At 47.8% G+C, this 22,988-nt stretch overlaps 1 long non-coding RNA gene across 1 annotated transcript in view; it reads right to left on the reverse strand.

Annotated features, from left to right (window-relative positions):
* LOC147096885 (uncharacterized) overlaps nt 1-22,644 on the reverse strand; it is a 34,240-nt gene extending 11,596 nt beyond the window's left edge. Inside the window, exon 1 of the long non-coding RNA XR_015074523.1 lies at nt 22,453-22,644. This is a non-coding gene — a long non-coding RNA (uncharacterized LOC147096885). The remainder of the gene's footprint in view (nt 1-22,452) is intronic.
* Between the last annotated feature and the right edge of the window lie 344 nt (nt 22,645-22,988).

Here is a 22,988-nt window from a genome sequence, read left to right on the forward strand (position 1 = left end):
CCTGTTCCCATGATTCTATGGGACCATTTTGTCTCATTCTTCCAGAATATCAACCTTACTGGCTTCCCACTGCAGCATCAAACTGTTTTATAAATAGTTCCTTGGTAACCTGCTCCAGCTGTTAATCCCCATCTGTGTAAAGAAATATTTCCCAACATCTGTCATCTTGAATTTCACAACACCGAACTACAACTCTTAGGGGGAGAGACGGTATAGCCCCGTTTGGGGGGCTAAAACTTTAAGGCCTAGAAATTCAGTATAGTCACGTTTGGGGCGCTACAGCCAGGCGGCCGCTAAAGTTTGCGCCCGGCGCAACTTGGCGCCACCTTCGCCGATATTCAATGGCATCACCCCAAGAGGTTGCTGCTGCGCTAAAACAGGCGATGCACGACTATCATTAGGCGCTAAGCCGGCGGCCCGGGGCGAAACCCCCGAGGGCGGGCGCAGCGCAGGTGCGGCGAGTTGCTGATTGACGGCAGACACTCTGGCACCGGTGAGCTCTTAAAGGGGGAGGGTGGATTTGTTTGCCTGCCACGCCCTGCACACTGCAGCCCTGAAGCAAGGCCTGACCACTGCTGCTTGATCTGTGCAACGCCCAGGACTATGGAGAAGGCCAGGGAGAGAGCGCAGCGCTTCAGCGACGGTGACCTGAGGGTGCTGGTTGGCGCAGTGGAGCGCAGGCGCCATGTTCTGTTCCCTGAAGGTGGCAGGAGGCCGCTGCCCAGCGCCTATCGGAAAGCCTGGAGGGAGGTGTCAAACAGGGTGACCTCCAACAGCCTGGTTGCCAGGACTCCTGTGCAATGCCGGAAAAAGTTCAACGACCTCACTCGGGTTGTCAGGGTGAGTACCCTTTCCAGTGTCCTCCTCATCCCTGCATGTGCACCTCAGTTTATGGGCAAAGGGACCTGCAAGCCCTAATGCCCAGCCCTCATCCAGCAGCTATGGGACTGTCATGAAAATCACTTGCACATTCAGCACTTTACACACTGTACAAGCTATTCGACCATGGGAGGCAGTACAGCTAAGATTAGGGCTTCACACTGTCAGGGCTAGTCCACCATGGGAGGTAGTGCAGGCAAGATCAGGGCTTCACACTGTACTTAGAGGCCGTCCTTTCTCTTGCAGGCCAAGGTGGCGCACAACCGAAGGCAGCAGCGTGAGACCGGGGGAGGCCATCCTGACCTCAAAGAGCTCTCCGACCTGGACCAGCGTGTGGAGCGCATTATGTCAGGCCGGCTGATTGGCCCCGTCACCAGTGGAGATGCCGACCCTGTTCTGGGCCCCAATGGTAAGGGCATCGCCTTTTTGACCTCTCTCTTTCCACTTGCGCCTCAGAACAGCATCCTTTGCCACTGTCCAACCAATGCAGTGCATAGCAGCACTCATGCCTCCCTCGCTGCCGCCCTGTCCTCACTCTAAAGCAACTCTTGTGCCTCCTTGCTTTAAGATGCTGAATCGCCAGGTGAGGAGGCGGGCCCTCAACCTGGCACTGTGAGTGAATCGGAGGGCGAGGAGGAGGAAGAGGAAGAGGAAGCCGGACCATCAGTGCCACCCTCAGCCGAGGCAGCCCATGGCGATGATGGGGACACGTCTTCCCTGGAGGGGAGCCGGGGGGAAGGGTCGGAGGAGAGTGAAGCTCCGGGGCCCAGCGGCCTGCAGCAATGCAGGAGGGGTGGGGAAGCTCGGCGGACTTCTCCCCGGAGGGTGAGTGCGGCCTCCAGTCCTGCGACGGTGAGCGCAGAGGAGGTGCGGCTCGTAGAGGAAATGGCCACCCAGGCTGAGCGCAGGCACACTGAGCTCATGGCTGCAGTGGCAAGGATGCCTGACTCCATAGAGTCACTGGCAAGGAGTGTGCAGGAATTCGGGGCAGCACAGGCGGCTTCTAGCCAAGTGCTCAGTCGTGCCATCCATTCACTGGCTGGTGTCATGCGGACACAGACCAGGGCCACACGGGCACTAACTGCTGCCACCCTCGCTGGATCGGCCAGGCATCGCCAGGGCACTCGCCGCGCCGCAGCAGCCCAGCAGTCTGTGCTTCAGCAGATTGCTGCGCATGCTGCAGTGCTGGCCCATGCGAGTGCCACTGTCTCAGGCGACCAGGGAGTACCTGTGATCTGTCAGGTTGGCAGCATTCCTGCAGCCGACACTGCCACTCCTCCATTGCAGCTGCCACCAGCCGCTGGACAGACTGCTGCCGCACAAGCAGAGTTGGAGCAGTCAGCAGCCGGCCCCTCCAGGGCCAGAACTGGTCCAGGCCGACCCCCAAGGGCATCTGCCGTCTTGCCATCTGACCCTCAGCAGCCTTCCCCCAGCCTTGCTGCAGCCACTGGGGTCCCATTGAGGAGGAGCTGCAAGGCGGGCAGGGGCCAGTCACGGATGCGAAAGGCATCACCCTCGCAGGGCAAAAAGTAGAAGGTGTGCCCAAATGTTTTGTTTCACATGTAAAGGCCGAGACTGGTCGATTTGTGTTTATTGAAAGGCCGAGACTGGTCGATTTGTGTTTTTTGAAAGGCCGAGACTGGTCGATTTGTGTTTTTTGAAAGGCCGAGACTGGTCGATTTGTGTTTTTTGGGGGGGCTTCTCTCCATTAGTTTGTTATGTGGGAAGGGCACAGAGGTATCAAAGTAATAAATGTTCTTAAATCGCACTGTCCATGCTTTCTTTTGGAAGTCCTGGTTGCCCTGCTCGGCTGAGGGCTTGTGGAGCGGCTACATTCATCTGGTGACATTGGCACAAGCCATTCCCTGAGAGGGGGCCTAGAACTGACATTCAATAAGCCGCCGACCGGCGGCCCTTGCACTTTCTGCCTCCCTCCTGTGCTGGTCCTTCTCCTCCTCCTCCGCCTCCTCCTCCTCTGGTGGTCCTCCAATGTCTGGTGGCAGTGGCTGAGTCCTGCGGATAGCCAGGTTGTGCAGCATGCAGCACACGACCACGAAATGGGAGACTCGCTCAGGCGAATACTGTAGGGCTCCTCCAGAACGATCCAGACAGCGGAACCGTTGCTTCAGGATGCCGATTGTTTGCTCAATAATGTTCCTGGTTGCTTGATGGCTGTCATTGTATCCCTCTTCAGCAGGGGTGCTGGGCGCACGGAGCGGGGTCATCAGCCAGGTGCACAAAGGATAGCCTTTGTCCCCGAGAAGCCATCCTCGTGGATGAGGCTGGGCCTGGAACATGTCTGCCACAGAAGTCTGGCGCAGGATGAAGGCATCGTGGCTGCTGCCTGGAAAGCGGGCATTGACAGCTAGGATGAGCTGCCTGTGGTCACACACCAACTGCACGTTGAGCGAATGGTAGCCCTTCCGGTTGCGGTAATCCTCGGCATTCTCTAGAGGTGCCCGCAAAGCCACATGCGTACAGTCAATGGCGCCCTGCACCATGGGGAAGCCCGCTAATGCTGCAAAGCCCATTGCACGCTGTTGCTGCTTGACAAGGGCCATGGAGAAGGAGATGAACTGACGTCTCCTTCTGAAAAGGGCATTGGTCACCTGGCGTATGCAGCAATGTACGGCAAACTGGGAGATGTTGGAAATGTCCCCAGTAGCGGATTGGAAGGAGCTGGTGGCATAGAAGTTGAGAGACACCGTCACCTTCACTGCCACCGACAGAGACGTCCTGCTCCTCAGATGTGGCTGCAGATCTCCGCGAAGCAGGTGGCAGATCTCAGTGACGACCGCCCTTCGGGATCGCAGTCTCCGAACACACTGCTCGTCAGACATGTTCAGATATGAGAACTGCTGGCGGTACACCCTGGGTGGGTAAGGCCTCCTTTGCCGACGCCTGTTGCCCCCTTTCCGTCTGGCCATGACTGCCACTCTCTCACGGCGTCTCTGAGCCTTTTGAATGCAATGGAGAAGGCCAACGTTTGCACCCATTGCAGCCCCCATTATATGTTTCCAATCAATGATTTGGCTCTGAAGTTAAAGACAAGTGCAAAGCTGTGGCCTGAAGCCACAAGTACCTGTGCGAGTGTTGAGCCAAACCAGAAAGCTCTCTACCTTTGTCTCTCTGCAAAGATCCGTCTCTCACAAAGAAGGAGTTTTGCAAAATGGCTGCCTTTTCTACTGCAGGAGGAGTGCCCGTTAATTTGCGCCCCCCCGCGCCCCGCAGCGACTGGGAACCGTTCCCCTCTACCAGTCGCTAGGGGCGCCAGGCGCACAATAGGCCGGCGCCACTGAATTTCCGGTTTGGGGCGCACAAAGGGCGTTGCACGATGAAATGATGTCAGGATCTGCGCGCGCAGCTGAGCGAGCGCAAAGGCTTTGCGCCGCCGCTAAATCTTTACTGAAGTTGGGGAGAGGCGCAGATCGCGCTGCGCCCGGCCGCTAGCCGCCTAGCGCCCCACATCTCCTCCTCCTAAGGCGCTAGCGGCTGGCGCAATCAACTGAATTTCTAGGACTAAAAGTTGAAAAATTAGCGCCAAGCGCTAATCATTCTCACCTCCCGCGAAATTCAGTTTTAGCACTCCAAGAGGGAAGTGGGGCACTAAATCAAGCGCTAACCACTTCTCTTAGGGCGCTGAAGTCCGAGGGTGGGGCAGTAGCGGCAGAGCGCTGAACAATTTCGAGCACATTGTCAACGCCGCTCTTTCATCACAGAGGCTGCTTCCCTCGCTTAAAGGGAAGGGCCAATGATGCCGTTCAAGCTGGTTGTCGGCAGTTCTGTTTTGCAAGGCGACCTGGGCGACTGCCATTACTGCCCCAACGGGGCGCTGCGCACTTTATGACATCACGATCTGCGAGGCGCTAGAGGCCCAGACGCTAAAAGTTAGCACCAGCGCTAAACCGGCACTGAAGATCACGGGCGTCGTTGCATTCGCCGGGTAGACCAAGGGGTTTTCCTCAGGATGGAGCCCACCACACCCGTTATCTGAGACTACAGACGAAAAAAGAAAGATTGGCATTTATGTAGAACCTTTCCCGGCATCAGAAGGGCCCAAAGAGTTTCACAGACCATGGTTTGTTTCTGAAGTGGGAACCGGGGCAGCCAATTTACTCACAGCAAAGTACCACAAACAGCAAATGTGATTCGACAGGATGGGGAGTATCTGGCCCAGTTGGTTGAGAGAGTGATGTTGGTCCAAGACACTGGGAGAACTTTCAGCTCTTCAAATAATTCCACCAGATCTTTCCTGCCCCATGAACAGGTAGACAGGGTCTCCGTTTAACATTTAATTCAAAACATAGAAACATAGAAGATAGGAGCAGGAGTAGGCCATTCGGCCCCTCGAGCCTGCTCCGCAATTCAATGAGATCATGGCTGATCATCCAAATTCAGTACCCTGCCCCTGCCTTCTCCCCATATCCCTTGATCCCTTTAGCCTTAAGAAATATATCTAACTCCTTCTTGAATATATTTAATGAAGTGGCCTCAACTGCCTTCTGTGGTAGAGAATTCCACAGGTTCACCACTCTCTGGGTGAAGAAATTCCTCCTCATCTCAGTCCTAAATGGCTTACCCCTTATCCTTAGACTGTGACCCCTGGTTCTGGACTCCCCCGCCATCAGGAACATCCTTCCTGCATCTAGTATGTCTAGTCCTGTAAGAATTTTATAAGTTTCAATGAGATCCCCTCTCATTCTTCTAAACTCCAGCAAGTATAAGCCCAATCGACCCAATCTCTCCTCATACGTCATTCCTGCCATCCCAGGTATCAGTCTGGTGAATCTTCACTGCACTCCCTCCATGGCAAGAACATCCTTCCTCAGATAAGGCAACCAAAACTGCACACAATATTCAAGGTGTGGTCTCACCAAGGCCCTGTACAACTGCAGCAAGACATCCTTGTTCCTGTACTCAAACCCTCTCGCTACGAAGGCCAACATACCATTTGCCTTCTTAACCGTCTGCTGCACCTGCATGCTTACCTTCAGCGACTGGTGCACAAGGACACCCAGGTCTCGTTGCACTTCCCCTTCTCCCAATCTATTGCCATTCAGATAATAATCTGCCTTCCTGTTTTTGCCACCAAAGTGGATAATCTCGCATTTATCCACATTATACTGCATCTGCCATGCATCTGCCCAATCACCCAACCTGTCCAAATTATACTGGAGTTTCTCGGCATCCTCCTCACAGCATACACGCCCACCAGCTTTGTGTCGTCTGCAAACTTGGAGATATTACATTAAATATCAACAACAGCAGCAACTTGCATTCATACAGCATCTTTAACAGAGTAAAACATCCCAGGGAGCTTCACAGGAACATTATCAGGCAAACTGGCGCTGAGCCACGGAAAGAGATATTAGGACAGGTGACCAAATGCTTGGCTTTAGGGAGCATCTTAAAGGAGGAGGGAGAGGCAGAGAGGCAGAGAGGTTTAGGGAGGGAATTCCTCGGACCTAGACAGCTGAAGGCACGGCCGCCAATGGTGGTGTGAAGGAAATCAGGAATGAACAAAAGGCCTAAAATTGGAGGAGTTCAGAGATCCCGGATGCTTGTTCAGCTGGAGGAGGATACAGAGATAGGGAGGGGCAATGGCATGGAGAGATTTGCACACAAGGATGAGAATTTTCAATTCAAGGTTTGCCGAACAGGGAGCTAAAGATTTTTGGACTGAAAGCTGCGTTCAAGGATTTAACACTGCAATCATTAAACACTCCAATCATTACTCAATGCAATCATAACTCTCTCCAATCATTACTCAATGCAATAATTACTCTCTCCAATCATTACTCAATGCAATCATTACTTTCTCCAATCATTACTCAATGCAATCATACTCTCTCCAATTATTACTCAGTTGAATCATTACTCTCTCCAATCATTACTCTCCAATCATTACTCTCTCCAGTCATTACTCTCTCCAATCATTACTCTTTGCAATCATTATTCTCTCCAATCATTACTCTGCCCAATCAATACTCTCTCCAATCATTACTCTCTGCAATAATTACTCTCTCCAATCAATACTCTCTGCAAGCATTACTCTCTCCAATCATTACTCTCTGCAATCATTACTTTCCAATCATTACTCACTCAAATCATTATACTCTGCAATCATTACTCTCTCCAATCATTACTCTCTCCAATCATTACTCTCTCCAATCATTACTCCCTCCAGTCATTACTCTCTGCAATCATTACCCTCTCCAAACATTACTCTGCACAATCATTACTCTCCAATCATTACTCACTCCAATCATTACTCTGCAATCATTACTCTCTCCAGTCATTACTCTGTCCAATCATTACTCTCTGCAATCATTACTCTCTCCAATCATTACTCTCTGCAATCATTACACTCTCCAGTCATTACTCACTGCAATCATTACTCTCTCCAATCATTACTCTCTCCAATCAATACTCTCTGCAATCATTACTCTCTGCAATCATTACTACCTCCAATCATTACTCTCACCAATAATTATTTCTCCAATCTTTACTCTCTCCAATCATTACACTCTGCAATCATTACTCTCTCCAATCATTAGTATCTAGAATCATTACTCTCTCCAATCATTATTCTATGCAATCATTACACTGTCTGACGTAATAAAACTCACTTCGCACTTGGGTTGAGCATAAAGCAAGGCTTTAATCAACTTGTTTCAGAACATGGAAGTCTAGTTGTATCTCACTAGCTCCTTGTCTTACAAAATGTCCCTGGCAAGCTGGGGCCCACGCCCAAATATTTATACTCCTTGGACGGCGCCACCAGCTGGCCATCCAGTGTTATTTCATAAGTAGTTTCTTGATGATGAGATTTATAACACTGTCTGCAATCATTACCCTCTGTAATCATTACTCTCTCCAAACTTTACTCTCTCCAATCATTACTCTCTCCAATCAATACCCTCTGCAATCATTACGCTCTGACATAAGGAAACTACTAGGCACTTGGTCTAAGTATTAAACAAGGCATTAATCAATGGTTTTTCAACATGGAGATCTAGTTGCATCCTTCACTAATTCCTGTTAAAGAATGTCCTGAGCAAGCTGGGCCCGTGCCCGAGTATATAAACTCTCCCTGGATACCGCCACCAGCAGGCTGCCCAGTATTATTTCATAAGTCATTTTCACATGAATGACAAGGTTCATATCATTCTCTAGCAATCATTTCTCTCTCCAGTCATTAATCTCTCCAATCATTACTGTCTGCAATCATTACTCACTGCAATCATTACTCACTCCAATCATTACTCTCTGCAATCATTACTCTCTCCAATCATTACTCACACCAATCATTACACACGCACATCATTCTTTTCTCCAATCATCACCCTCTGAAATCATTACTCTCTGCAATCATTACTCTCTCCAATCATTATTCTCTCCAATCATTACTCTTTGCATTCATTATTCTCTCCAATCATTATTCTCTCCAAGGATTACTCTCCCCAATCATTGCTCTCTCCAATTATTACTCTCTGCATTCATTGTTCTCTCCAATCATTACTCTCCTGAATCATTAGTCTCTGCATTCATTACTCTCTCCAATCATTATGCCCTCCAATCATTACTCTCTCCAATCATTACTCTCTCTAATTATTACTCTCTGCAATCATTACTCTCTCCAATCATTACTCTCTCCAATCGCTACTCTCTGCAATCATTACTCTCTGCAATCATTTCTTTCTCCAATAATTCTCTCTGGAATCAATACTCTCTCTAATCATTACTCTCTCCAATCATTACTCTCTGCAATCATTACTCTCTCCAATCAATATTATCTCCAATCATTACTCTCTGCAATCATTACTCTCTGCAATCATTACTCTCTGCAATCACTGGTCTATCCAATCATTACTCTCTTCAATCATTCCTCTCTCCAATCATTACTCTCTCCAATCATTACACTTTTGAATCATTACTCTCTCCAAACATTACTCTCTCTGCAATCATTACTCTCTCCAATCATTACTCTCTGCAATCATTACTGTCTCCAATCATTATTATCTCCAATCACTACACTCTGCAATTATTACTCTCTCCAATCATTACTCTCCGCAATCATTACTCTCGCCAATCATTACTCTATGCAATCTTTACTCTCTCCAATCATTACTCTCTCCAATCATTACTCTCTGCAATCATTACTCTCTGCAATCATTTCTCTCTCCAATAATTCTCTCTGGAATCAATACTCTCTCCAATCATTACGCTCTCCAATCATTACTCTCTGCAATCATTACTCTCTCCAATCATTATTATCTCCAATCATTACTCTCTACAATCATTACTCTCTCCAATCATTACTCTCTCCAATCATTACTCTCGCCAATCATTACTTTATGCAATCATTACTCTCTCCAATCATTGCTCTCTGCAATCATTACTCTCGGCAATCATTACTCTCGGCAATCATTAATCTCTCCGATCATTACTCTCTGCAATCATTACTGTCTGCAATCGTTGCTCTATCCAATCATTACTCTCTGCAATCATTACTCTCTCCAATCATTACTCTCTCCAATCATTACTCTCTCCAATCATTACTGTCTCCAATCAATATTTTCTCCAATCATTACTCTCTGCAATTATTACTCTCTCCAATCATTACTCTCCGCAATCATTACTCTCGCCAATCATTACTCTATGCAATCATTACTCTCTCCAATCATTACTGTCTGCATTCATTACTCTCTCCAATCATTACTCTCTCTACTCATTACTCTCCGCAATCATTACTCTCTCCAATCTTTACTTTCTTCAATCATTGCTCTCTGCAATCATTACGATCTCCAATCATTATTCTCGCCAATCATTACTCTCTCCGATCATTCTCTCTCCAATCATTACTCGCTGCAATCATTACTCTCTGCAATCATTGCTCTGTCCAATCATTATTCTCTCCAATCATTACTCTCTCCAATCATTACTCTCTGCAATCATTACTCTCTGCAATCATTACTCTCTGCTATCATTAATAGAAACATAGAAACATAGAAGGTAGGAGCAGGAGTAGGCCATTCGGCCCTTCGAGCCTGCTCCGCCATTCAATGAGATCATGGCTGATCATCCAAATTCAGTACCCCGTCCCTGCTTTCTCCCCATATCCCTTGATCCCTTTAGCCTCAAGAAATATATCCAACTCTTTCTTGAATATATTTAATGAACTGGCCTCCACCACCCTCTGTGGCAGAGAATTCCACAGGTTCACCACTCTCTGGGTGAAGAAATTCCTCCTTATTTCAGTCCTAAATGGCTTACCCCTTATCCTTAGACGTAGACCCCATGTTCTGGACTCCCCAGCCATCAGAAACATCCTTTCTGCATCTAGTCTGTCCAGACCTGACAGAATTTTATAGATTTCGATGAGATCCCCTCTCAATCTTCTAAACTCCAGTGAGTATAAGCCCAATTGACACAATCTCTCCTCGTATGTCATTCCTGCCATCCCAGGTATCAGCCTGGTGAATCTTCACTGCACTCCCTCCATGGCAAGAACATCCTTCCTCAGGTAAGGTGACCAAAACTGCACACAATACTCAAGGTGCGGTCTCACCAAGGCCCTGTACAACTGCAGCAAGACATCCTTGTTCTTGTACTCGAACCCTCTTGCTACGAAGGCCAACATACCATTTGCCTTCTTAACCGCCTGCTGCACCTGCATGCTTACCTTCAGCGACTGGTGCACAATAACACCCAGGTCTCTTTGCACTTCCCCTTCTCCCAATCTATTGCCATTCAGATAATAATCTGCCTTCCTGTTTTTGCCACCAAAGTGGATAACCTCACATTTATCCACATTATAGTGCATGTGCCATGTTTCTGCCCAATCACCCAACCTGTCCAAATCGTACTTGAGTTTCACGACATCCTCCTCACAGCATACCCGCCCACCCAGCTTTGTGTCATCTGCAAATTTGGAGATATTACATCCAATTCCCTCTCTGATCATTACTCACTGCAATCATTACTCTCTCTGCAATCATTACTTTCTGCAATTATTACTCTCTCCAATCATTCTCTCTCCAATCATTAATGTAATGTATTATCACATGATTTGTCACATAGTTTAATATGAGCATGCTCAGTTCACTCTGGCCTAATAAACAAGCACACGGTTTAGAAATGCATCGTCTCTCTGTCCTTCATTTTGTTCTACCCATGTGTATTTCATCTTGGTGTTGAGGATGGGATCCCAAAGCCATATTTAGGGATCATGGAAGCACACAGTGTAGAAGCTTCGAGTGGATGAATTTAAGATGAATTTGTGACGCCTAAACAGGATTCTTGCGATTTTTTACCGTTAATGCTAATGCAGAATCATCTGTGCTTCGCCTTTGCTTGTATGTCTACACAGCAACAGTGGCGTTGATTCTCAGTGGTGCACAGGGAGCGTGCTGAGTCACTGTTCAATGGGATCGGGACAATCATGGCCGCACCTGCAGGATTCATCGGAAGCTTCGGCATGTATGACCGAGCTTGCAAACCATTCAGTTCTTACAATTTGCAGATGGAGATTTTTTTTATGGCCAATAACGTCATTGAGGCCGAAAGTGCAGATAAGAATCTTCAAGCTCAAAATAAATGAATTCATGAACATAAAAAAGCAATTTTTCTAACGGAGATCGGGCCAGATGTCCAAGGAATGTTGACAAACCTACTCATGCCAGGGAAAGTGAAGGATGCGTCGCTTGAAGACATTGTCAAGAACCTCATGGACCATTTCGACCTAAAGCCATTATAAATAGCAGAGAGCTACAAGTTTAGTGCCAGAAACCAAAAACAAAGTGAAACCATCAGTGAGTACATTGTAGCTCTTCAGAACCTGTCTTAGCATTGTAACTTCGGTACATTTTTGGATTGTGCTTGTGTGTGGACTGGTGGATGAGCACACACAGTCCAAGTTACTGAGCACTCTGATCCTAACGTTTGACATAGCATGCAAGATTGCCCGATCTATGGAGTTGGCGTCTAAGAATGCTGGGGAGCTCCGTCCAACTCAAGTGACTAGTGCAGCTGAGGTCTACAGTCACAAAGCCCCCGCCGAACCTAAAGCTGTGAGTCCAAGTCAAAAGCATGTCAGTGAGAGCAGGTCAGTGAATTGTTATCACTGCAATGGAAATCACTCACCACAGACCTGCCAATACAGAAATGCAAAGTGTTTTCACTGCCAGAAGCAAGGCCATATTTCAACAGCGTGCAGAGCTAGATCGAAAGCAGGAAGTAAGAACCATTCTAGTGACAATGCAGAGCAATGACAACAAAAGGGAGGAGTTCACAATATTGAAGTGAACACACCTGATGTTGAAGAACTAGGCATCTACAGTATCTATGCCACTAGCGGCAATGCTAGCAGTCGTGAGAAAGATTTCCGTACAAAACCTTTGATCAACGAGCAATATATTGATATGTGTATCGACACAGCGGTGGACTGCTCTATCATAAGTAAGGGCACATATGAGAGTAAGTTCAATCAAATACCACTTACAAAGAGTACCGAAGAGTAAAAAACCTACCCCGGAGAAATCCTAGAGACATGTGGACAAATGGAATGTACAGTTCAACACAATGGCCAGTCAGTAAAGCTGCCTATTGTAGTGAGCTACAACAACAGGCCAACCCTCATGGGCAAAGACCGGTTGAGAAAGTTTAGTCTAGACTGGAAAAATGTCTTCAGTGTAGATGCTTCAAAGAAGTGACTCGATACAATGCTGAACAAGTACGGAAGCATGTTCACAGGCAGTCATGAGGGCATCACTGGGTATGACACATATTCGCATCAAGTCCAATGCGAAGCCTGTCTATTGTAAGGCAAGGCTGGTCTCCTTTGAGTTGAAAAGTCAGGTGGAGGAAGAGTTAGCGAAGCTCGGAGAGAACGGAGTGCTCGTAAAAACTGACAAAAGTGAATGGGCTTCCCCGATTGTGGTAGTGCCCAAAGCAGACAGAACTGTCTGCTTGTGCGGTGACTACAAAGTTACTATCAACCAAGCAGTTGACGATGAGCAGTACCCGTTACCTACATCGCAAGATTTGTATGCAGCACTCTCTGGGTCAAAGGTTTTCTCCAAGCTTGACCTGTCGCCGCTTATGCTCAGCTGAATGTTGATGCAGAGAGTCAACAGTATCTCACCATCAACACACACAAGGGACTGTACTCATACACCAAGCTGCCGTATGTTGTAAAGTCCTCCCCCAAAATCTTCCAGGCTGTGATGGATAAGATTTTGCAAGGAGTTCCAAATTGCTTATGCAATCAAGACGATGTGTTGATCACACCAAGCAGCGAGGAAGAAAATCTAGAAGTGTTAGATTTAGTGCTTCAAAGGTCGACTGTCCACAACGTCAAATTGAAAAGGAGCAAATGTGCTTTTGTGCAGCCCGAGGGTTGTGCACCTTGGTCTGAAAGTTGATGCAAATGGCTTGCAGCCAGTGAAGGAAAAAATTGATGCTGTCATCAATGCTCCAAAGCCACAGAACGTGTCTGAGTTAAGATCTTTCCTTGGAATGGTCCAGCACTACGCATGTTTCTTACCTGAGTTAGTGACCATGTTAGCTCCATTGCACGAGCTCCTCAAGAAGGATGTCCAATGGAAGTGGATGAAAGTGCAATAGGAAGCTTGTAAGAAAAGTCTCTCTAGCGATGCTCTGCTTGTGCACCACGACACAGAGTGTGAGCTTGTTAGCGTGTGATGCTTCCAGCTACGGTGTGAGAGCTGTCATAAGTCACGTAATGGCTTACGGCCAAGAGAAACCAATCACGTTTGCATCGCGAACCCTCACAAAGAGCGAAAGAAACAAATTGAAAATGAAGCACTCGCCATAGTGTTTGGAATCAAGAAATTCCAACAGTTCCTGATCAGCAGAAAGTTTACCCTGATAACCGATCACAAACCGCTCCTAGCAATATTGGGGCCCAAATCTGCCATCCCTGCAATGGCTGCATCAAGAATGCAACGTTGGGCAATGTTGTTGTCACAATATGACTACACGGTTGAATATCGCACTTGCAGACGCAATTGCAGATGCCTTGTCCAGGTTGCCACATGAGAACTCGTGTGTTGGGAGTGAAGGTGAGATTTTCACACTAGGTGCAGTTTCTGCCGAGCAGGAACCGTTAGAACTTTTTGATTCCAAACACTATGGCAAGTGCTTCCTTATCAATTCCTGCGAATGAAACTGAGATTACAGATGAGACTCAAAAGGACTCAGTACTGAAAAGGGTGTATGAAAACACTTTGAATGGACGGGCTGATCAGTGTCTGGACACAGAGTTGAAACCATTCCATAACCGTCGTACTGAATTGTCTTGTGAGCAAGGTTGTCTCAAGTGGGGAAACAGAGTGGTGGCACCGTTTCTTTGAGAGATAGAATTCTGGCCGAACTTCATACTGAACATCCAGGGATCGTCAGTATGAAATCAATTGCAAGAAGCTTTGTTTATTGGCCTGGATTGGACCCTGATTGTCCAATGAGGTCTTGACAGGCGGTATCTAAATGCAAGTCTGTCTTATTGTCGGTGGGGGAGGCTTTGCGTCTGCCTACTTCAGTCCATCCTCACGCGGACGGATCTTCCCGGGTCCAGCTAATCCTCATCATGGTGGCAGGCTCCTCAACGTACGTCAGGTCTGGCCAGGTCACCAGCTTTGGTTGGAGGAATGATAGAGGATGGATGTTCTTACTTTTCATTTACAGTGTCAGCTGTGACTCAGTGGGTAGCATCCTCGCCTCTGAGTCAGAAGGTTGTGGGTTCATAGTCCCACTCCAGGGACTTGAGCACATAAAGCTAAGCTGACACTCCAGTATCAGTGCTGAGGGAGTGCTGCACTGTCGGAGGTGCCGTCTTTCGGATGAGACGTTAAACCGAGGCCCTGTCTGCTCTCAGGGCAGAAGATCCCAGGGCACTATTTCGAAGAAGAGCAGGGGAGTTATCCCCGGTGTCCTGGACAATATTTATCCCTTAACCAACATAACAAAAGCAGATTATCTGGTCATTATCACATTGCTGTTTGTGGGAGCTTGCTGTGTGCAAATTGACTGCCGCGTTTCCTACATTACAACAGTGACTGCACTTCAAAATACTTCATTGGCTGTAAAGCGCTTTGAGACGTCCAGTGGTTGTGAAAGGTGCTATAGAAATGCAAGTCTTTCTCAAAACAATAAGGTTCACAGTAGTACAGGTAGCGAATCCCAGATTTATGAAGCATATGACAATAACTAGTATTGACAACAAATAATCATGCACATAACAACAACACTTTTCAACTTGGACAATCCGCATATTAACAGCTAACTCCTTAGCTGATCAGGCCTCATTGGGTTCTGAGATCTCTCCCCCAGCACCGACTCCTTTATATCATTAATTTTCTCAATCGGTTTTAGTATTACCGAATGTTCCTTTTATCTCTTTCATGTCTGCTATCGATGACTTCAGTTTTGCACATCCTGATAAATCTGTTAATCACATCCTTAGGACGAAGTCAGTTACAGAACGAATCAAAGAAATTGGGCCGTATTGTGCGACCCCCATGGGCGTGCCCGTAGGGGCCGTGGAAGTCCTGGGTTTAGACATGTCGAGAATCACAGATCCTCCACATCCCCGGGAGACGGGTCTCTGTGGGTAGAGAGTTGCGCTATTTGCTCAACTTCCGCCTGCTGAATGCCTGTGAAATTCTTACGCCTGGTAAAAGCTGGCGTAAGGCCTGCTTTTGCCAGCATAAGAGTTTAAAAAAATAGAAAAATAAAATTTTATCACTCATTTATACATTAAAAACCCTGTCCAATAAGGTACGTTTATTTTTAGCCTCGTTACTTTTTTTTCCAAAAATTTAATTTTCATTTAAAATATTTAATTAAATGGAATTTTAAATATGTAATTTTTAAAAAATGTATTTCATATATTTTTTAAGTGATCCCCATTCATACTTATGGTGATTCCGTACGTACTGAACTCCCATAATCATGAATGGGGACTCCCTTCTTTGATTGGTTGGGCTGGCCCACGTGATCCCAGGGGTGATTGCGAACTGCCTGCACCCCTGAGATACCTGGGCCTCTACCCGCGGGTACCCGGAGAGGCCCAGGATCGCGAGTCTCCGTATCTCCCGGGCCACCAGGTAAATTTGTAGATTTTTTACAGGGCGGAGGTGTCCGCCCGCGGGAAGCCTCCAACCGCAGATTTGGGCCATTGTAACACTCGTGTGCATGTGTTGCTTTTCCATCACTCAGGATCGCAGTCCTTTTGACAGATGTTGGCCCAGAAATTCGGGTCCCAACGCGTGAGTACGTACGGGGTACTCACGCGTAGGCCCAACGAAAGTGCCGGTTTCGTGCATGCACTGCGCATGCGTGGGAAACCGGAACTTCCGTTTCCCTGAAAGAAGGGGTTGACAGGTGGAACGCGTGCGCCGGAGAGGCAGCGCGTGCGCATCGAACTTACGTTTTTTTATCCGGTTTCTCCGGGAGGGTAAGTCTCCAGGAGTTACACTTTTAAAAAGCAGGCGCAAGGCCTGCTTTTAACAAGGTAAGTGGTGAATTAATTAAAATTAAAACATTTTTTCCACAGGTTTATTATTTTTAAATACTTTAAAGAAAGGTAAGTTCATTTTTAGCCCCATTAGAAAATGTAATTAATTTTTCAAAAATTTAAATTATTGTTTAAAATAGTTATTTCATGTAATTTATAGTTATTTTAAAAATTTAATGTTTTAAAAAAAAATTATTTGACATTTTAGCGATTTTTGGGGCTTATAGTATTTATAGGTTTGACAGCTCTTCCTGTCAAACTTATGAATGAAGCATTCCCTGCTACCATTGGCTCTCCATGGCTCACGTGATCCCAGGGGACGCTTCGAACTAACTGCGCCCCTGGGATACGCAAGCACTGCGCGCCGGCAGCTGGAGGAGGCCCAGGATCGGAATCCCACGCGGGCCCACAGCTCAATGGCCGGCGCGCTAGGTAAGTGCAGGTCGGGGGCTTGCACCCACGGGAAGCCTCCGACCCGAATTTCTGGGCCGTTGCTTTGCAGAGTGGCATTTGTATATAGCCGTTTATGTATCAACACAACCACCTTCAACTTAACAGACACCGAACCATCATAAATTGTCACACCTCTCTTATGTCCCTGCGAATTAAATGACGAATGATTTACAAGAGAGTGTTCCATCTGCATACCCACTCGGGTCTACACTCGGGAACGGTAGGATAGTGGTTATGCCACTGGACTAATAAACCCAAGGTCTCAACTGATGATTTGGGGACGTCAGTTCAAATCCCACCACGGGGGAATTTAAATTCAGTTAATTAAATAAATCTGGAATAAAAAGCTAGTATCATTAATGGTGACCATGAAACTACCGGATTGCTGTAAAATCCCATCTGGTTCCCTAATGCCCTTTAGGGAAGGAAATCTGCTGTCCTTACCCGGTCTGGCCTATATGTGACTCCAGACTCACAGCAATGTGGTTGACTCTTAACTGCCCTCTGAATTTGTACAAGAAGGTAGCTCACCACCACCTTCTCAAGGGCAACTAGGGACGGGCAATAAATGCCGGCCTTGCCAGCGACGCCCACATCCCAGGAAGGACTAAAAATAAACCTCCCAAGGGGCTTGTTACAGATTCTGTCCATGCCAAAGGGGCAATCAAACTGCCAATGAGATCAGTTCCAATTGAAAAGTCAATGGACACAGTTAAATTAATATTAGGACAAATCAATAGCAGTCCCTTTTGATTAACCTTTCGCTAACAACTAGGGGACGGGGGGAAGGGAAGGAATCCCACTGCTCGAATTGCCACAGGCCATCGCGGCCTGGTTTGCTGCTGAAGGCCAGAAGATTTACTCTTCTGTGTTTCAATTTAAAATGAACAACGTGGATTAATCAATCACTGACACTCAGCTTCACTCAGGCGATATTGATGGAAGATATATCGGAGGACAGATTCTCTTCATTTGAATGTGTCTACTCAAACATGGGCCGATGCACGCGGCTTTACCAGATTTAAAATTTAAGTGAAATGCAAATTTAATTGGGGAGCATTTTTTCCACACAAAAGGGTCGTGAAAATATGGAACCCTCTCCCCTAAAGGTTGTGGACGTCGGGGGTTAATTGACATTTTCAAGACTGAAATCAATAGTTAGGTGTGGAGCAAAGGCGGGTGAATGGACTTGAGGTACAGGTCAATCATCAGCTCATAGAATGGAGGAAGAGGCTTGAGGGGCTGAATGGCCTCCTCCTGATCCTATGTTCGCACTTTCTTACATTTCTTTCTTCACAATGGATGCCAGGCTAGCTGGCTTGCTGTTTCCCTGGGTTATCGCTTTCCCCCTTTCTCCAACTCCCAGACACAGTTCCCATTTCCAAGGAGTCTCCTCTAGAGCCTACTAGAATATGTCCAAGTTCATTAGCTGCTTCCTTAGGCACCCAGTACACAAACTATTTGGAGCTGGGAGCTTCACTTCCTCCCATCCTGTCCATCACCTTTTATCGATTACATCTATTTTTCTCAGAATCTCACCTGATATAACATCCCCTTTGTAGACGATCAGGGCTTTGACTGTTCCTCTGACTGCCTTATTACTATGAATTTATGTCTTATGTTTAATATTACCAGCTACCCTGCACTTGTCAACTTTGGCTCTCCCAACACGTTCTGTAGTATCCAAACTTTATTTCTGTACTCATCCCTATCCTCCAGTCGACATGTGGCATTATAAATAAAGACTTGCATTTATATAGTGACTTTCACGACCTCAGGACGTCCCAAAGTGCTTTACAGCCAATGACTTACTTTTTAAGCCTAGTCACTGTTGTAATGTAGGTGCGGCAGGCAATTGTGCACAGCAAGCTCCCACAAACAGAAATGAGATAATGACCAGATCATCTGTTTTACATGTTGGCTGAGGGATAAACATTGGCCAGGACACTGGGGAAAACTCCCCTTGCTCTTCTTCCAATAGTGCCGTGGTATTTTGTACAGTCCACCCAAAAGGGCAGACAGGGCATCGGTTTAACATCTCCAAAATATGGTACCTCCGACAGTGCAGCTCTCCCTCAGTACTGCACTGGAGTGCCCGCCTATATTAGGTGTTAGCAAGCCTCTGGAGTGGGACTTGAACCCACGACCTTCTGACTCAGAGGCGAGAATGCTACCCACTGAGCCACGGCTAACACCGTAATTCAATCCGAAGTCGTGCCCCTGGTGAAGAACTCACATATAATAGATGAACACTAGCTGCAGTTTAATCAGTGGCTACAAGACTTCAGACGCTGGCATTGTCCTACAGCTGTGAGCTAATCCGCCAAGAGGCCACTTCTTTCCAGCATGGAGTCTCGGCATCCAAACTCAGAAGGACAATGGACTCGAGCACCAGAACAATGACCCCCATTCGCTGTTCTTATTTGCAGGAATAAATTCCTTTCCCCCACCTCATTCATTCATTGATTGCCTGCTCAAGTCAGCTCAGGGGAAAATACCAAACCCCTGCAAGGCACCCTCTTACTCTCAATGTAGTTCTCTACAATCTCTTCTTTTGGGCTATCATGTAAAACCACAAAAAAAGGTAAGGACTAAAAAAAAAGACCATTCAGCCCATCTCTTTACAATCCTATCTCATTCATTATAGCTTATCATATCATTCCAGAATGATACCGGGTCTAAAAGGGTTAAATTATGGGGACAGGATGCACAGACCAGGCTTGTATTCCCTCGAGTATAGAAGATTAAAGGCTGATCTAATTGAAGTGTTTAAGATGATTAAAGGATTTGATAGGGTAGATAGAGCTGGTGGGGGAGAGTCCAGAACAAGGGGGCAGAACCTTAACATTAGAGCCAGGCCGTGCAGCAGTGATGTCAGGAAGCACTTCTTCACACAAAGGGTAGTGGAAATCTGGAACTCTTCCCCCCAAAAAGCTGTTGAGGCTGGGGGTCAATTATAAAGTGAAAACTGAGAGTGATAGATGTTTGTTGGGTAAGGGTATTAAGGGATATGGAACCAAGGTGGGTAGATGGAGTTAAGATACAGATCAGGCATGGTCTGACTGAATGGCGGGACAGGCTCGAGGGGCTGAATGGCCTCCTCCTGTTCCTATGTTGCTTATCACACCCATTTGTATTTTGAACATCCCTACTGTATTCCCTATTACTCCCCTTGGCAAGTTGTTCCAAACATTCATTACTTTTACATTGAATCATCCTAATAGAATTGGAATTTATATCTATTTAAACGAGTGATAAAATTCCTACTCCGAACTGGCTGCCGAGCCAATTCCTTCAGCTCCGAGATACACCTTTTGAATTCAGAACGAGCACACGCAAGGGGCGACCGTGACAAACAGAACACAGAGCGTGACAGACACAGCACAGTGAGTGCGTTCGACACAACGCGACGTGACAGGACTCACAATAGAGTGAGTGTGATAATAGTGCACGATAATAGTGAATGCGTAACAGAACGCACAGATCGGTTAAAGTGTGACAAACGAAATACACAGTTAAGCCCGGTGCGTGTGATGAGAGAAACAGAAGATTACGAGGAACAGAACACGATGCGCAAAGTACAGCCGACAGGGGACTTGATGCACGATATTACCATCAGAAATTTATTTACCTTTTAAAACTATTTTTCATCAAAACAAGCAACGTTTTCAAAAAGCGATTCTTACTCCCCACTGCAACCTGTTCCCAAAAAACCCCAGGGATCTGCAATCGTGGCAATAAAAGCCCATTTCGCTAAAGATTCTCGCTATAAGCCAGAGGTGGAGGAGAGTTGTTTACGCAGCGAGTTGCTATGATCTGGAATTCACTGAATAAAAGGGCGGTGGAAGCAAATTTAGTATTAACATTTAAAAGGGACTTGGATAAATACTTAAAGTGAAAAAATTTACAGGGCTATGGGTAATGAGCAGGTGAGTGGGACTAATTGGATTGATCTTCGAAAGGCACGATGGGCCAAATGACTTCCTTCTGTGCTGTATCATTCTATGATTCTATAAAGAAAATCCTCCCAGCATAGCATCTCTGAACTGAGAATGAATCTGGTCTTACACCAGACGTTCGACTGCACAAAGTAACACTCACGATTAAAGAGCAAGAAGAATTTGGACTTTTATAATCTCAAGGAGCTGATCCGAGCTCCGGGGAGGGTTTACAGATCTGACCAGACCTGACCCAGGAGGATGCTTCTGTAACAGTGAATACAAAACAGACAGCATCAACGCCAGCCCAGCCTCAGAACTCTGATCACCGCTGACAGATAGAGCCCCGCTGGGTCCTGCGAGGGCAAGGCAGGGAGGGGGCAAGGTAGTGAGGGCACAAGGCAGTGAGGGGGCAAGGTAGTGAGGGGGCAAGGCAGTGAGGGGGCAAGGCAGTGAGGGGGCAAGGTAGTGAGGGGGCAAGGCAGTGAGGGGGCAAGGTAGTGAGGGCACAAGGTAGTGAGGGGGCAAGGCAGTGAGGGGGCAAGGTAGTGAGGGCACATGGTAGTGAGGGGGCAAGGTAGTGAGGGGGCAAGGTAGTGAGGGCACAAGGTAGTGAGGGGGCAAGGCAGTGAGGGGGCAAGGTAGTGAGGGCACAAGGTAGTGAGGGCACAAGGTAGTGAGGGGGCAAGGTAGTGAGGGGGCAAGGTAGTGAGGGGGCAAGGCAGCGAGGGGGCAAGGTAGTGAGGGCGCAAGGTAGTGAGGGGGCAAGGTAGTGAGGCACAAGACAGTGAGGGGGCAAGGTAGTGAGGGCACAAGGTAGTGAGGGCACAAGGTAGTGAGGGGGCAAGGTAGTGAGGGGGCAAGGTAGTGAGGGGGCAAGGTAGTGAGGGGGCAAGGCAGTGAGGGCACAAGGTAGTGAGGGGGCAAGGTAGTAAGGGGGCAAGGTAGTGAGGGGGCAAGGTAGTGAGGGCACAAGGCAGTGAGGCACAAGGTAGTGAGGGCACAAGGTAGTGAGGGCACAAGGCAGTGAGGGGGCAAGGCAGTGAGGGGGCAAGGCTTCGAGCAACAACTGTGGATAATTGGGAAATGAATAAATCTGTAGAATGTACAAGCGATTTTTCAAACTAAGACGTGCGGCTCTGCCAGCTCCAAATGCAAATAAAATGAGGAGCAAAGAAGCCACGACTGAATTCAATCGATAGAGGTGTCAATTCAGATAAACAGACGTGTTAGCATTCATTAAACTATGACCGTTAGCACAGGCGAGAGACCTTTCTTCACCTTTGCGGTCCCTGTGACAATATTAACAATGAACAGGCTGAGGCAGGATGTCCCTGGTGAGGGCTGGCGAGAGAGCGAGTGGGCATCAGATACAGAGCCTGGCACTGCCCAGCACTTCACACTGAAACCAGTTGCATCAATATGCGGGCAAAATGCAACTTAACAAGAGCTTACTGTTAATAATGAATCAGAGGGAGAGGGAGCCCTGGGAATGGGCAGGGATCCACCAGGAATAAGGGGTCGGGACAAGGTTTAAATCTGCAGTAAACAGATGAAAGGAAAAGGGGGGAGAAAGTGCAAAGTGCAAAATCTGCATTGCATCGCCCGCCCCGGTGCCCCGGTGCCGCGGAGCCGCTCGCTTACCTCTCGGGCTGACTCCAGCTGCTCTGTTTAAAGCCCCGGAGCCGCTGCAGCTCCTCCGCCTCGCTCAGCCCGTGCACAGGCTCGCCCCCGAGCGCGTGCACGCGGCATCGCGCGCTCCCGGGCTGGCTGTGCGGCGGGGCGCGCACAGCGTCACTCCAGGATTCCCCCTCCCCGCCTCCCACTGCAGCACCAAGACAGGGATTCCCCAAGGGAGAGGGAGAGGGGGACAGAGGGAGAGGGAGGGGGGAGAGAGGGAGGGAGGGAGAGGGAGAGGGGGACAGAGGAAGAGGGAGGGGGGAGAGAGGGAGGGAGAGAGGGGGAGAGGGGGACAGAGGAAGAGGGAGGGGGGAGAGAGGGAGGGAGAGAGGGGGAGAGGGGGACAGAGGAAGAGGGAGAGGGAGGGGGGAGAGAGGGGGAAGGGGGAGAGGGAGAGAGGGAGAGGGAGAGAGAGGGGGAAGAGGGAGAGAGAGGGAAGGAGGGAGAGAGAGGGGGAAGGAGGGAGAGAGGGGGAAGGAGGGAGAGAGAGGGGGAAGAGG

This window comes from Somniosus microcephalus, chromosome 34, assembly GCF_052327205.1.
Source record: "Somniosus microcephalus isolate GS21.2 chromosome 34, FLI_Smic_1.0, whole genome shotgun sequence".
Taxonomy (NCBI): domain Eukaryota; kingdom Metazoa; phylum Chordata; class Chondrichthyes; order Squaliformes; family Somniosidae; genus Somniosus; species Somniosus microcephalus.